Source organism: Schistocerca gregaria, chromosome 6 (genome assembly GCF_023897955.1).
Source record: "Schistocerca gregaria isolate iqSchGreg1 chromosome 6, iqSchGreg1.2, whole genome shotgun sequence".
In the NCBI taxonomy this organism is placed as follows: domain Eukaryota; kingdom Metazoa; phylum Arthropoda; class Insecta; order Orthoptera; family Acrididae; genus Schistocerca; species Schistocerca gregaria.
In genome coordinates, this window is record NC_064925.1 from 501220233 (window position 1) to 501237008 (window position 16776).

Sequence of the window (16776 nt, forward strand, 5' to 3'; positions counted from 1 at the left end):
GAGAAGAAGAGAATAGAAGCTTTCTAAATGTGGTGCTGCAGAAGACTGCCGAAGCTTAGATGGGTAGATCACATAACTAATGAGGAGGTATTGAATAGAATTGGGGAGAAGAGGAGTTTGTGGCACAACTTGACTAGAAGAACGGTTCGGTTGGTAGGACATGTTCTGAGACATCGAGGGATCACCAATTTAATACTGGAGGGCAGCGTGGAGGGTAAAAATCGTAGAGGGAGAACAAGAGATGAATACATTAAGCAGATTCAGAAGGATGTAGCTGCAGTAGGTACTGGGAGATGAAGAAGCTTGCACAGGATAGAGTAGCATGGAGAGCTCCATGAAACCACTCTCAGGACTGAAGACTACAACAACATCGTCAATAAAGGATCATTACTTTACCACACTCTAGTGTATGAATACTTTTTCTTTACTGTGTGTCTTGTGTCATAAACATATTTATAAGATGGGCAGCCACATCCTTTGAAATTCTTGGTAGGTTAACCTGAATGAAACTGCGAACGGCTATTATATGATAATTTACCTATGGCTGGTTTCGCTGCGTTAAAGCAGCATCATCAGGTGGCTACTAGTGTCACATAGATTAGCACATGGATACGCCCTCAACGGCAATGAAGAACGGAAGTCATCAATAAATAACAGCCTTCAGAGCACTGGGGCAATTAGTGGAGGGGATGCCTCAGCGCTACAAAACCGGTCTCGGTGGCGGAAAAATCAACACGTAACAGCTGTTTGCAGTTTTATTCGAGTTCAGTTTACAATGTCTCGTGACAGTGGGACGAGTCCTGGCTGTGGCAGGGAGGCGTCCAGGGCGCGAGCAGTGTGTTTACAGGCAGCGCTGGATCGCCGGCAGTCCGCATGCGCGGACCACGTGGTGCGGCGGGCGCCTGCCGCCGGCAACCCGCCAAGCGCCAGTGCTCCGCCGACGCGAACAGCAGGCGCCGCGTCCGCTCCGCATCCACTGTGCGAGGCCCGCGACCGCCGGCGTTGAACACACGGCGCGGGGGTCGCCACGAGGAAGCAGGCGGCAGCTGCGCACGGGCCACAGCCTGCTGCCTGCGCTGCTAAACTAGCTCTGCACACCAAATCTACCCAATAAGTACTCGAGTCCGGAGACAGTGTTATTAGCCACCCAAGTACATAAATAACAAACATCAGGCCCGCCAGTCATACTTCCGACGTGGCGTGTTTCGCGTTTAACAGTTTCCATTGAAATACTTCAATTTTTTCCCCATGCTATCCAGAGCAAAGCGTCTCTACGTATTTTGCACTGTTGACGTCTGATAAACGTACATCCAATAATTGATGGCCGCTGCCATGTCCGCACCGTCAAAAATTTGTCTCGCAACGAGAATATTCTTTCACCTTTCGACAAATATTTAACATAAAAAGCTATAGCATTATATGAGCGTCGAAACAATTAGTTCAGAAACTACACAGCAAGAATCGCCGATACAGTCACTAAGAATTACAAAAACATCATTAGTTCCATTACAGTAGTCATATATCTTACGATAGAGATGGAGCAACATATTAAATATTCTAGAAACTTGAGCTACGAGTGGAGCGCGGGAAATGACGAAATACATGGGAAATTAATCGTAGCAGACGCATCCTGTTCGTGTATATTTGCCGTTTGCACTATTAAGTGAGAGAAGAAACTTCGCGACCTAAAATGTTCCAGTCCGTAGGAACGGCTGCTGACCTCTGAACGTTTCCGTACATGCGCTCTGGAAGAGACAAGGTCATGCCGTAAAGTGCGAAACAGCGGAAAACAGGATCTTCGACACTGCATCTGCACGGAACGAAGTACCAAGGTAACAAATAATCAGAAGCGTTCGCACTACGTAGAAATTCTGCACAGCATTAGTCTTAAACACTGCATGCTGTATCTCACTAAATTCACTAAACAGGATTTCGTTCTTTGAATGTAGGAACGTGAAGGTAGGCAACCGAATCACTTGCGCAAAGAAATTCTTATAGAACTGTTCAGAAGGTAGCTGTTCTGTTTTGCTTCCTTTTCTTTTCTCGTACGCATGAAGACATTCTATATTTCGTCAGTATTTCTGTTCAATTTTATTCACATGTTCCTCAATTATTAAAGTATCTGTCAACCAATGTCTTGCCATAATCACCTTGAGTTATGTTTAGCAATTAGTGTTGCTAATTAATTTTGACTTTCTAAGTTACTCAAAATGCTTGTAATTACGACAGTCAGTGACATATATTTGTTGGAGATAACTGTTGTACTAAGTCGAAAACCAGTTCTGAGCAATGCATTTTCATGAAATAGTACTGTACTTGTATAACATATAGAGCTTAACAACTTTCACTACTTATCTCAGACTACCACATCCTTGTAATATTTAATTACTTGTGTGTTTAAGAGATTAGTATGGAATTGCAGATCGAGTTCTGTGTGATTCACACTAAAGTTTTCAGTTCGGACTGACTACTGAATGTCTTCCACTCGTTCGACATTTCTGAAATTGAGCTCATTCGGCCGGAATCAATCAGACGTTGATACATTTTGTAAATAGAAATACTGTGTGTCAATTCATAAAATAAATAAATGATTCAAAAGTTTTTGAATGAGCCCTAGTGTAATCGCACATAGTAACATCTGTCACCAGCACAGTTCAACGTACCGCTGGGCATGGAAGATGGAATAACCTTTTCCTGAGCGCCACTCACCATTTGCACCATTTACAAAATCCACTGTCTTCAAATATAATGTGCTGCATTCATAACTACTATTTGTCTCTTGGGAGATTTTTGCCATGCTTACAGTGCTGTATCAACAGTAAAAATTACCGTATGTTACACAAATTTTTGTATTCTCCTCAAATCCTCCAATAAAGTCTAAGAAAAAGACAATGAAAAGTGTCACTTATTTTCTTCTTCTCGTCACTGGACTACTACAGGCTCCTCACATCAAATGCTGAAAATTCAGTGTTTAGACAATCGTGTTCCACACCTTCACCATAAACGTCTTCTGTTAGTCATTCCTTGACGTATCGTTTCATTGCAAGTCTGAAATCCATGGATCCCTTTACCTTCCTAAAATCTATTAAAATAAACCACATGCAGATGTTGTCTCCCAATGTTTGATATTTTCAAAGTTGTTTTATCATACGGTTACGAATGCTTAGCTAACACTACCATTTGATAGTTCAAGATGACGGAATACACTGTTGTTTATAGGCGACGAATTTACATTCCTAGTACACTCACTGAAATGGATGCGGGTATCGTATAACCGTTTCTGAGCCACAAGAGTGAATAGGTAAAATTATGTATGTCATTTTCCTGCGTCTTCTGAGCGATAGTAATTCATTGTACGTAGTAGTAACTTCTTTTGTAACCGACTATTGGAATCGCAGTAACCAATGACTAAAAAAGTCAAAACGAACATTATTAATTTGCATCCAACGTTGTCTCTTCTGCCACTAATTTTCCGCACTATTTTCGACTACCACAAGAGTGGATAGCATTAGGAATTATTTCCACTGTAGTTGGTGGCCACCGTAATGACTACCAATTACAATTAAACCATTACTACTCTTTTAACTACCAGATGGAGCATGGGGCTTGCGAGCGTTTACGGACCTTAGCTCACACTCAAACGATTCTCACTGGCTCATCACAAAATGCTCTCAAAGTGTGTATTGGAAATATGGACACATTGTATGTAAAATTATTTTTACTATTACGATGTGGGTAGAATGCACTTGTTTCGTCTAGGTGTATTGTTTTTACATTGCTCACTTGGTACTGTATGTATATTTCCTCCTAATAACAACTTTTTTGAAACACTACAACCATGATGTTCTCCTACCTTTAATGTGCCATATGTAATTCGTGTTGATAGAAAACTTCCATAAGATGTTAGATATTCTAAAATTAACGTCCTGTAGGTATCGTTTTGCTAAGGGCAAAAGAGGAAATTAGTGGTAGGGTTTATGTCTGAACCAAGCAAAGAATGCACCCGAACTTCTTCGGGATAACAACGAAGAGTGTGTAATCTGGTTGCCGCACGTAGAATCGTACTCTACTACTCCAGAATACGACTCCTGTGGCATATTAGGCGCCGCTGATCAATGTTTCCAAAAGTTACTTCAGAAAGTTCTACAGTCCTAGATAAAAATGAAAACTGTGAAACGCGCTGTTTCTCTTTGTTCTCTGCCACCGTCTTCTCATTTTTTTAATTTTTAAAATATAATTCCTCAAATATAATTTGAACTGAATGATTCGGTAGATAACTAAAAAAATTTTTGGTATCGGGGCTGTTACCTTCCGGCTCAGTATATTCTGATGAGTGGTACCTGGTACAGAACAATCAATGAGGATGTGAAGGCGTTTACGCTAAGTGGAACGGTTATGAAATACTAAATAAATGTATACAGTAATGATAAATTTATGTAAATAGATACCGAGAATAAATATTGGTAACAGGTAAAAAAAAATACTTTCGAAAACAATTCTCTCGTCACAAATTTCAATCTACAAAAACTTCTCAGAGTTTCATGAAGATTGAATTTCTATGGTTGTAATAAATAGTCAGAGACAACGGGATATTAAATGCACTGCGTTGAAGAGGAGAGGTCAATCTTCAAATTGCAATTTTGTACGTCCATTATGTTTGCACGCTGTGTTCTCATTTTCTCGCGAAGAGTGGAGTGAAATGGACAACAGGTTTGCTGCCGCTAGCAGGCTGAGGGAGTAAACAGAGCCCGGTCTCTTTAATATGCTGCGAAGAATGTGAGACACCAAGATAATGACCATTAGCTGGTACATGCAATGTATGATCAAACGTATTTTGAGACCTGGCTGAAAATGACTTACAAGTTCGTGGCCCCCTCCATCGGAAATGCTGGAATTCAGTAGGGTGTTGGCCCACCCTTAGCCTTAATGACAGCTTCCACTCTCGTAAGCATACGTTCAGTCAGGTGCTGGAAGGTTTCTTGCGTAATGGTTGCCCATATTTCACGAAGTGCTGCACTGAGGAGAGGCATCGATGACGGTCGGTGAGGCCTGGCACGATGTCGGCGTTCCAAAACATCCCAAGGGTGTTCTAAAGGATTCACGTCAGGACTCTGTGCAGGCCAGTCCATTACAGGGATTATATCGCCGTGTAACCACTCCGCCACAGGCCGTGCATTATGAACAGGTACTCGATCGTGTTGAAAGATGCAATCGCCATTCCACGAATTGTTCTTCAACGGTGGAAAGCAAGAAGGGGATTAAAACATCAATGTAGGCCTGTGTTGTGACAGTACCACGCAAAACAACAAGGGTTTGCAAGTCCCCTCCAAGAGAAACACGACCACACCGTAACACCACCGCCTTCGAATTTTACTGTGGGCACTACACACACTGGCAGATGACTTTCAGCGGGCATTCGCCATATCCACACCCTGCCATCGGAAAGCCACATTGTGTACCGTGATTCGTTACTCCACACAACGTATTTCCACTGTTCAATACTCCAATGTTTACACTTCTTACACCAAGCGAGGCGTCGTTTGGCATTTACCGCCGTGATTTGTGGCTTATGAGCAGCCGATCGACCATGAAATGCAAGTTTCCTTACCTCTCACCTAACTGTCATAGTACTTGCAGTGGATCGTGATGCAGTTTACAATTCCTGTGTGATGGTCTGGATAGATGTCTGCCTATTACACAGTACGACCCTCTTCAACCGTATGACAGTCAACAGACGAGGTCGACCTGTACGCTTTTGTGTTGTACGTGTCCTTTCACATTTCCACTTCACTATAACATAGGAAACAGTGGAAACAGGAAGGCGGAAATCTCACGTACAGACGTCTGACACAAGTGACACCCAATCACCTGACAACGTTCGAAGTCCTGAGTTGCGCGCAGAACCTCATGCTGCTCTCTCACGATGTCTAATGACCTCTGAGGTCGCTGATATAGAGTACCTGGCAGTAGGTGGCAGCACAATTCACCTAATATGAAAAGGGTATGTTTTTGGGGGTGTCCGGATACGTTAGATCCAATAGTATAGTTATCACAGCATTTAATCAACTCACGTCACTATGAAATGGCCATTTCATGAAGTAACGGGAATAAAAAGTTTGAATTGTGGTCGACCAGAATGTTTCCTGCATTTAGTTTTGATTACTTTGCAGTCTTTTGAGAGAGAACTCTTGAAAGTATCTGCATCTGGATCTGCGTCTTTGCGCACAAGCCAGCTTATGATGTGCAGCAAAGGGCGCTTTATGCAACACTGTTACCTCCATTCCCCTCCGCATATGGTCCACGGGAAAAACGATTATTGGTAAACCTCCGTGTGAGCACAGATCTCTCTACTTCCACGTTTATGGTGTTTCGCGAGATATATGCAAGGGGAAGAAACATACTAGTTGGCTATTCTAGAAACGAATCCTCTCGAAGTTTTACAAGTAAGTCACATCGTGATGCACGGCGCCTCTCTTGTATTACCTACGACTAGAGTTGCATGAGCATATCTCACTTGATAAACGAACCTACGACGGAACGTGCTGCACTTCTTTGTACACTCACCGAACAAAAGGTTTCTAAGCTGCCTTCTTCATGGGTAGAAACACCTCCTAAAGATTCTTCTCTTCGTTAAGAATAACAAACTGTTTTGTACTCGCTAGGAACTCTTCAGTCCGATCAGAAAGCTGCTCTGAATTCCGTACGTCGTATTTCTTTCATTAGTGAAAAGTGTGGAATTGTAAAAAGAAGCCTTATGGAAGTTAAGAAACACGGAATCAACCTGGATTCCGATGTACATTACCTTCCTTGCCTCGCTAACGAACAGAGCGAGTTGGTTTTTACAAACTTTTTTTCCCTCCCGTGGTCTGTTATTTTGGAAAGTGCTATTTTGACGTTCCTGACACAATTCAACGAAGGAACTGCAGTACGATTTTCCTCAGAGAAATAGTTTTGGAAACAGGCGTTTCATATTTCGGCCTTCTCCCTGCCTTCCTCCGTTTAGAAGCCGTTGCGGACACAGAATGTCTGGACAGATGACATTGAGCACTTTACTAACTGAACATAACGCCAAAACTTCCCAGGGTGTTCTTCCAGATAGAAGACAGAATTTTACTCCTAGTTCATTGAACACTTCACACATAGTTACCTTCACGTTAATTTTGGCTGACTCTCCATACAAGATAACATTTTGCACTCTCCCTACCAAAAAAAAAAATCCTCAATGTAGTCACATATTTCCCTTGATACTCAAAACTGTCCTACTTTTGATAATTAGTGTGAATTTTTTACCGAGTCAAATGATGTTCGTAAATCGCGAAATACTGGTGCTTCTTGACTGCCTTCATCCATGGCTTTCAGGATGTTATGTGACTTGTGTGAGAATCACCCTTGGATCTTCATTTCTAAAGGAACATTGAGAATTGAGTTCAGCGTTTCTGCATTTGCTTGGCTCACCTCAGTTTGAGACCCTGCCGCGTGCATGAGTGTCTGGACAGTAACTTTGGTACCACTAACAGCCTTTACGTATGACCAGTTTTCTTGGGGTTTTGTGAGAGCTTCCTCGAGAATATTCTGCTACAATAGCAGATGAAGGCTTTAAGTATTGCTCTTTTGTCAAACACGTTTCATTCATCGTCTCCCTATCTCTTCACCTATGCTTTGTTTTGTCTCTACTACGCAGGAGTATCTAGTTTATTTAGAAATTTCTTTGTAGTGACCGTATACCATGGAACGTCCATGAACCATTGTACCAGGCTCATACAAAATGTGAAGTGCGTGGTCAATTATTCTTCTGAACCTGATCCACTGTTATCCAAAACGATGCTTCAAGCTACTTACTCTGCTACGACACTAATGCCTCTTATCTAGTTTACTGAAAATGATTTGGTAATAATTGTTGTTACAATGCCTCATGTTCACTGATACTACTATGTGGGCGTCTTCAAAGGGGCCGCATCCACATGTTAGATCCACTATATTTCCACCAGATGTTGGGTTACGAGCTAACTGCTCTTGGCAGTTCGCCAAGAACGCATTTAATTGCTTTTTGTAGGTCGTCTTCTCACACCCCCCATTCACAATATTTTAATTTTCCCAATTGACTGTAGGGTGATTAAAGTTCCCTCCTCTGATGACAGTATTATTGGGGACCTTACATACTACTGAACTTAGGTTTCCTCGCAAGTTTTCGGTTGCATCTGGAAGTGAGTCTGGTAGCCGTTAGAAGGAGCCGATTATAAGTTGATACCGAATCTTGCCCAGACAGATTTGAGTGCAGTTTCCCGTGTAGTTTCAGTTTGAATCTCGGTTGATTTTAGTTTTTTGTCTACTGTGATAAATACACCCACTCAGTTTAGCATTAGCCTATCCTTTCGATATACGATTAAATTTCACCAGATGTCTCACAGATACCTGTTTCAAGTTTAACCACCTTACTGAACCTACTATACTGTGGGCTTTACAGTTTTTTAGGAGCGTATCACAGTCTGCCACTTCCTAATTTGTGATTCGGCAGTTAATCACTAGTGTTTTACTTCTCTCCGCGGTGAAAAGCATTCAATTAGTCTTTATATTGGCATTTCCGGGTCCCCTGCAGCTATCCGCACTGGATACACAGTCGCCCAATCAGAAAAGCCCTCGTCTGTACCCCACACTTAGCCACCAATATGGGTATCAGCATATGATGTATACTGCATACTTGACCCATTTGGGGAGACCTTACAGTTCTCAAGCCCATGGTCGTCAAGGAAGTCGTAGCCTAGCTTGTCGCATAATCTTCAAAGTCTCTGGTTCAATCCCTCCTCGCGACGCACAACCAGAGGGCTAACAGTCAGTTCTGCGAACTAGGCTGGAATCTGTGAGCGTTGCTGAAACCCAACGTCCAACGTTACTCTTCTCAATCCTGTCTGCCAGTGGCTAGAGTGATCCAAGTATTACCTCGGAGCCCAGACGACAGGTTCGTTAGTTCCAACGTGCCCTTCTTTCTGCAGTTGATTGTACCCCATTACCTCAAATGCTGCCGGAATAGCCTCTTCAAGGTGTCTAAATGGGGCCCCCAGGCATACCCACCTCCTGATGCTCTTTCCCTACTCGTACCATTATTCGCTGTATGTTTTTATTGGTGACGATTAATACATCCCTACCTTTCCGCGTTTCCCATCTCCTGGCGGATGATACAACAGGTTTCCCAATACATAAAGTGTGGCTGGCTTAGCTTCGGTTTCAGTGAAAGCATCCAGAACTTACAAGTTACAGGTACCGGTATAATACCCTGATTTCTCCCTGCCACCTGTTTGCCCCGTATACGGCACCTTTCTCTGAAACAGTCAAGTAGACGAAAAGGGATAGATCCCGTACTTGATATAGCTTTTATATCTCCCAACATGCCAACTTGCAGCAGTTTACAACCAAGCAACAGCCGTCAGAACGATCTCCAGATGCTTATTATTTAGCTTATTATTTAGCTAAGAGCATTCATACTAGGTCTGCATTGTGGCTGGTGCAATGTTTCACAGATCGGTAAATAAATAGCACAAAGTAAAACTGTCGATTCTGATCTGATGATGTATAAATATTACTAATTACCTTTAAGAACTGAATTAGTTAGTAAGCAAAACGAGATACCTGCAAAGGCAAAAGTTGACAGCTGTTATAAAGATTACTAATTTGATTTTATAATCGCAAAACGAATCCGAAACTAGTGTTATTTTATGATAAATACAGATAATGTACACTCCTGTCGTGAGGGGAAATTAAAACATGTGCTATAGTTACTAAATTACAAACCCTTATTTCGTATGAAATAGTTCATGCATTGTATTCGAAACTTTCAAAAATTCTCAAAAATGTACTTTTATTTACGTTGATATATATTGAAATTCGAAATCAACGATTCTTTAAACAGAAATGTAAACCACAAACGCCGAAATGCTATGAAATTATGACAACACAGCGAAATCTCCGGCGGGGTCAGGGATTTTCTCTGCATCGTGATGACTGGGTGTTGTGTGATGTCCTTAGGTTAGCTAGGTTTAAGAAGTTCTAGGGGACTGATGACCATAGATGTTAAGTCCCATAGTGCTCAGAGCCATTTGAAACATTTTTGAACAACTAAATCTGTTTACTGTATTACAAGCGGAAAAAGATTCGTTTCGCTTGCTCTTCATTTACACTTGTTTTCTAAGAACATTACAGATCAAAAATTCAATTGGCTCTGAGCTCTATGGGACTTAACATCTGAGGTCATCATTCCCCTAGAACTGAGAACTAATTAAACCTAACTAACCTAAGGACATTACACACATCCATGGCTGAGGCAGGATTCAAACCGGCGACCGTAGCGATCGCTTGGTTCTAGACTGAAGTGCGTAGAACCGCTCGGCCACGCCGGGAGGACATCACAGATCAATCAAGAACATTCGAAGAGAACATTCCGAAACAATCGAATACATTTCAAAACATTAACTAATACTCGAGAAAATATAAGAAAATTGTGTACCTTTTCAGATCGTTCTGAAATATTGAGAAACATTCTAAGACTGTAAAGAACAGTCCTCCGTAATCTAGAAGAAAAATGGTTCAAATGCCTCTGAGCACTATAGGACTTAACATCTACGGTCATCAGTCCCCCAGAATTTAGAACTACTTAAACCTAACTAACCTAAGGACAACACACAACACCCAGCCATCACGAGACAGAGAGAATCCCTGACCCCGCCGGGAATCGAACCCGGGAACCCGGGCGCGGGAAGCGAGAACGCTACCGCACGACCACGAGATGCGGGCTAATGTAGAAGACCCCTGAGTATTGTAGAAGATTGGAGAACATTTAAGAATATTCGACAACATACGTTAACATTGAAGGGTCTAAATCTCGAATTTTCTCTGAAATCCGCACACACACACACACACACACACACACACACACACTATAGTGTGTGTATGAGTGTGTGTGTGTGTGTGTGTGTGTGTGTATGTGTGTGTGTGTGCGTGTGTGGATGTGTGTGGGCGTGGGTGTGTATGGATGTGTGTGGCCGGAGTGTTCTTCGCTTCACTTAGACAGATAGCTCAAGTATTCATTCCCTTTTCGTTGTGAAGCTAAACGTGCTTCTCGCTCCTCGTGTTTAATTTCTTCCCTCTTCTTTCCGTTCTCTCTTCTCTGTTTACTACTGGGTATCCTGTTAAATGTTAATATTCTAATATTCCACTTAATTCATTGTTCACGACATTAAGTAATTCGCTATCACTAAAATTTATGATCAGCTTTAAACCATTTCCCAGAGGGTAGCGAAGCTTGCGTCTCACTGTCATCTGCATAGCCCGTAAAAATATTACGTTTACAGAATTTTAAAGTGTTTATAGGAGATAAAGAGAAATATTTTCTTTGCGCGAAAGAAATATCACAGGAGGACCATTTCCCTGCTAGGAGTCCGTGAAGGTTTCGACGTTACTGATCCTCAGAGATGGTATTCATTAGCCGTATGTAGAATCCTTTTTTTTTTTTGGAGTCTTTGCTGACATCTGAATTTCTTTTTGTGGGGGGAATGAAGCGCTTGGTGTAGGAGAAACCGTCAGACGGAACAGATGGGCTGGTTGTCCGTCTGCCTGAAGCCGCTACCATTTTCCGTGAAACATGTTTTGAGCGTGTTAAAGCATTAGCACCCAGATGGCATTTGTACACTAATGAAAGCGGACTACAATCTCAGCAGCATCTCGAAAACAATATTCATCACACGGCTGTTTGAACACGGTCTCTGTTATTATCGCTAGCAACAATACCTTCTTGGACCACCGGCGAGGAAAAGATGCACCTGCGACGTTTTGGAAACATAAAACATGCTGCTTTTTGCCACCTCTAAACACTTTTCACTTTTGTATAGATAGTTTCTTTTACCTCTTCTAATTTACGTTTCTGAACTGTAATGTATCCCCACGACGAATGGGTAATGGACCATTCTAGAAGGTTTTTTGACATTCTAAAAATTTTAGAATATTATAGAGAATTCAGCAATATTCTCTAGCATTGACTATTTCATCTGGAACATCGTAGAACACTCAGAAACACTCTTGCCAGCCTCAACCTCTTTGACATTCACTTCCCAGTTGCTTAACCCACTTCCCATAAAATCCAATTGCTGCGATGCCCTCTTTTGAATCACATATCATCAGAGCCAACCCCTGAATTTTAACACAGAAACCTTCGTCATGGACGTGGGATGCAGGGTTAATACAGCACATAATCCCCATGGCACTGCGGGAGTGTATTATGGAGGCACAGAGCAATCGAGCTGACGTTTATTATACACATATAGATTTACGGCTTTAAACAAGTCTCCAGCCTATGTTTACGGTATACATTGGGATTAATTGCTGTAATCAGCTTGTAACGCACTGTGTAACCAACATAAGCATTAATCCATCACGGCACTGTATATGAAGTAGTATTTTTCAGTGAGAAGCCAATAAGAGAAAGGGCTGAATAAAAAAGAAATGAGCTGTGAATTCTATGTACATTCCTTAATAGTATGAGACCTTTTCCACAATGTCAAAATCTGGAAGTTTAACGTCTTGTTGATAACACAAAGGCAGCAGATGAGATGCTCGGCAATTGGCCGTGGCCTTTCTGGATTCACTACTGCACTGTTCACTGAGTTATAACAAAATCTGGACCCCTGACTCAGGTTTGAGCATAATTCTACAACTCTACGAGTCCGGTGATAAAACTACTGCGTCTCCTAGTTAGTCGTTGTTGCTTAAGAATTTATTTATACGTAGTGTAGCGATAAATTACCTCCGGCCGGAGTGGCCAAGCGGTTCTAGGCGCTGCAGTCTGGAACCGCACGACCACTGCGGTAGCAGGTTCGAATCCTGCCTCGGGCATGGATGTGTGTGATGTCCTTAGGTTAGTTAGGTTTACGTAATTCTAATTTCTACGGGACTGATGACCACAGCAGTTACGTCCCATAGTGCTCAGAGCCATTTGAACCATTTCTGATAAAATACCGAAATTACTTAGCATCCTGTGTGAGATGGTACCAGTCATTTCTAAGAAAGAATCCGGAAATGCACAGCTTCAGCGCCGTGTGTTGTCGAGTTGTTATAACGTTGGCCTAAATGGTCCTTTGTATTACTATTGGTATCACTCACTAGATGTATCTTTTAAGTGGACGTATGGATTGCGTCTGCGAAACAGTTAGTGTGCTGAATAGAATGCAAAACTACTTTATACTGTTGACCAATGACTTCCATAATTACTTAGGACGCACCAGAGCGCCAGAACTAGGCATTTTCAAATAGGGGCTCCTACTTGAAAGCTGACTAGTTTGCACTCTCGCACGAATGCCAAAACTTTTCCTTGTTTTTTTTTTTTTTTGCATCCTGTACATATATATCTACAACGTTATAGGAGGAAGATTTGCAAATTGTTAAAAGAAAAAGCTGTTAACACTATATACGCAGGGGATCACAAGGAATGAACGAACGTTTCAACAGACAAAACAACTGTTCTAAAATGCTAATGGTGAAGAGATATTAAGCTGAACACTTCTCCGTTGTTACTAAACTTGCGAAAACTACACTCCTCCAGAGTCTAGAAACTGTGATTATCCTGAGATTTTGGTCCAAAAATATTCATGAAAACTTCAATTGCGGCTGTTGCGTATTTCACGTCAAGTTATTCCCAGTGTTCCTGCAACGATCTGCTTGTCTACAGTTGCTACGTTTTTTACTATTCGCTACAGATTGCTGTATCGCGGTATTACATCCGGTAAACACAGAGGAAATTTGCAGAGGTTGAAAATACCGCTGCAGTTGTAAGGTCTTTTATGTAGAACACTACCGGTGTCGGACTCTTGTACTCCAGCTGTTATCAGCTGTGACCGAGAGCCGGGATGGAAATTGCAGCTCACCTACTTCTCGTATCGCCGGGCGCTATGGCCGAGCGGTTCTAGGCTCTTCAGTCCGGAACCGCGCTGCTGCTACAGTCGCAAGTTCGACTTCTGCCTCCGTCATGGATGTGTGTGATGTCCTTAGGTTAGAAAATTTTAAGTATTTCTAAGTCTAGGGGACTGATGACGTCAGATGTTAAGTTCCATAGTGCTTAGAGACATTTGAATCATTTTTGAAACTTTTCGTATCAGCTATCTTGGATATTAATGGGTTTAACTCGTGCGTCTTAGTAGCAATGAATTACACCGTCATGCCACTTAAAACAAAATTACCATTCCTAAATAGAGTATGAATGGTAGTTGAAAAATTTATCTGCCTACAATGTTCACGTACACTTGGCAACTAACTACACCTTTAACGGCGACTTTTCCTGTTAAGCCCTTAGAAAACAAGTAAAGTCATTTCCAGTAGTTTGTCTACAATTAAAAACAAAATATATACCTAGTCTGTAAACTGTTGAGAAGCAGTTTTTTTAAGTATGATGCTCTCTCTCTGAACCAGATTTGTTCGGCAAAAAAAGTGTAGTAGGATGTTATCCAGTCACGGATTTCGTCAGACGCGTTGAAAACTTTGTTGAGGTACAAGTTAGCGATACCATCTTATCAACCAGCGAAGGAAATAATATTACGATACAATGTCTTGAAAATATAGTACCTATTTTTCGAGGACGGCCTATCATTTTCGGACACACGTCTGTCTGTGCCCTGATCGATTACGGAAAATCAAAGAAAACAAAGTTTATCGTTGGATTGGAATTTTATCTTCGTTCTTCTTGAGTGGGAGTGCAGCTGTTAAACAGAATTCCACGGTCACTAGTTCCCGGGTTACAGGCAAATATGAAAATGGATTGATTTTTTATGGTGACTACAGGAGAAATAACAACATCATAAGTGTGAAAGCCTCGCACATCCCTCACTGCGCCCGTGGACCACTGCAAATGCATGAAATCGTCAGGCGCTTTGCTGCTAATGTCCCACGGTAGCGTTTTTATTTCCCCGGTTTATTTTTAAATTTTGTTCGAACGAAAATAATGCCTGCATTCTGTCAAATAGTTTACCATTAAAACGCCCACGCAACCATATGGCATTTATCTGATATATATTAAGACAATAGCAGGGTACATGTAGAAGGATTTCAGTCGTTATTGACACAATGACATAGTTGATACTTAATTATTTCAGTTGTTATTCTACATTCAATTCATGGTTGTCACCAGCGTCAATGATTACATACTTTTGTACTCTTGGCGTTTAGGTTTTTCACGAACAGTCTGTTCTGCTAATCATTGCAAGATCCTACAGATCCAGCGAAATTACGAATAACATCTCGCAATTTTCGCACTTTGATCATTGCTTTGTACTGCTCCCGCTGAAGAACGTCAGTTTCTTACGTCTCATTCTGGAGATCGTAATAAGCTTCTCGTTTGACCTTGTATGTCCAGTACACTCTAGATCACATTCTTTTATGTGTTTTACAGGCGCTGTAATAGCATTGCAAACCCAGAGCAGAGAAATGTAGAGCAAGGGAACATATACCGAGAGCACAGCGTTGTACACTCCTGGAAATTGAAATAAGAAAACCGTGAATTCATTATCCCAGGAAGGGGAAACTTTATTGACACATTCCTGGGGTCAGATACATCACATGATCACACTGACAGAACCACAGGCACATATACACAGGCAACAGAGCATGCACAATGTCGGCACTAGTACAGTGTATATCCACCTTTCGCAGCAATGCAGGCTGCTATTCTTCCATGGAGACGATCGTAGAGATGCTGGATGTAGTCCTGTGGAACGGCTTGCCATGCCATTTCCACCTGGCGCCTCAGTTGGACCAGCGTTCGTGCTGGACGTGCAGACCGCGTGAGACGACGCTTCATCCAGTCCCAAACATGCTCAATGGGGGACAGATCCGGAGATCTTGCTAGCCAGGGTAGTTGACTTACACCTTGTAGAGCACGTTGGGTGGCACTGGATACATGCGGACGTGCATTGTCCTGTTGGAACAGCAAGTTCCCTTGCCGGTCTAGGAATGGTAGAACGATGGGTTCGATGACGGTTTGGATGTACCGTGCACTATTCAGTGTCCCCTCGAAAATCACCAGAGGTGTACGGCCAGTGTAGAGATCGCTCCCCACACCATGATGCCGGGTGTTGGCCCTGTGTGCCTCGGTCGTATGCAGTCCTGATTGTGGCGCTTTCCTGCACGGCGCCAAACACGCATACGACCATCATTAGCACCAAGGCAGAAGCGCCTCTCATCGCTGAAGATGACACATCTCCATTCGTCCCTCCATTCACGCCTGTCGCGACACCACTGGAGGCGGGCTGCACGATGTTGGGGCGTGAGCGGAAGACGGCCTAACGGTGTACGGGACCGTAGCCCAGCTTCATGGAGACGGTTGCGAATGGTCCTCGCCGATACCCCAGGATCAACAGTGTCCCTAATTTGCTGGGAAGTGGCGGTGCGGTCCCCTACGGCACTGCGTAGGATCCTACGGTCTTGGCGTGCATCCGTGCGTCGCTGCGGTCCGGTCCCAGGTCGACGGGCACGTGCACCTTCCGCCGACCACTGGCGACAACATCGATGTACTGTGGAGACCTCACGCCCCACGTGTTGAGCAATTCGGCGGTATGTCCACGCGGCCTCCTGCATGCCCTCTATACGCCCTCGCTCAAAGTCCGTCAACTGCACATACGGTTCACGTCCACGCTGTCGCGGCATGCTACCAGTGTTAAAGACTGCGATGGAGCTCCGTATGCCACGGCAAACTGGCTGACACTGACGGCGGCGGTGCACAAATGCTGCGCAGCTAGCGCCATT

At 42.8% G+C, this 16776-nt stretch overlaps 1 protein-coding gene across 1 annotated transcript in view; it reads left to right on the forward strand.

The window, feature by feature from the left end:
* The first annotated feature begins 949 nt into the window (after positions 1-949).
* The window catches only part of LOC126278518 (uncharacterized), an 867389-nt gene continuing 851562 nt past the window's right edge, over positions 950-16776 (forward strand). Inside the window, exon 1 of the mRNA XM_049978683.1 lies at positions 950-1832. The gene's annotated coding sequence lies outside the window, so the exon portion shown is untranslated. The remainder of the gene's footprint in view (positions 1833-16776) is intronic.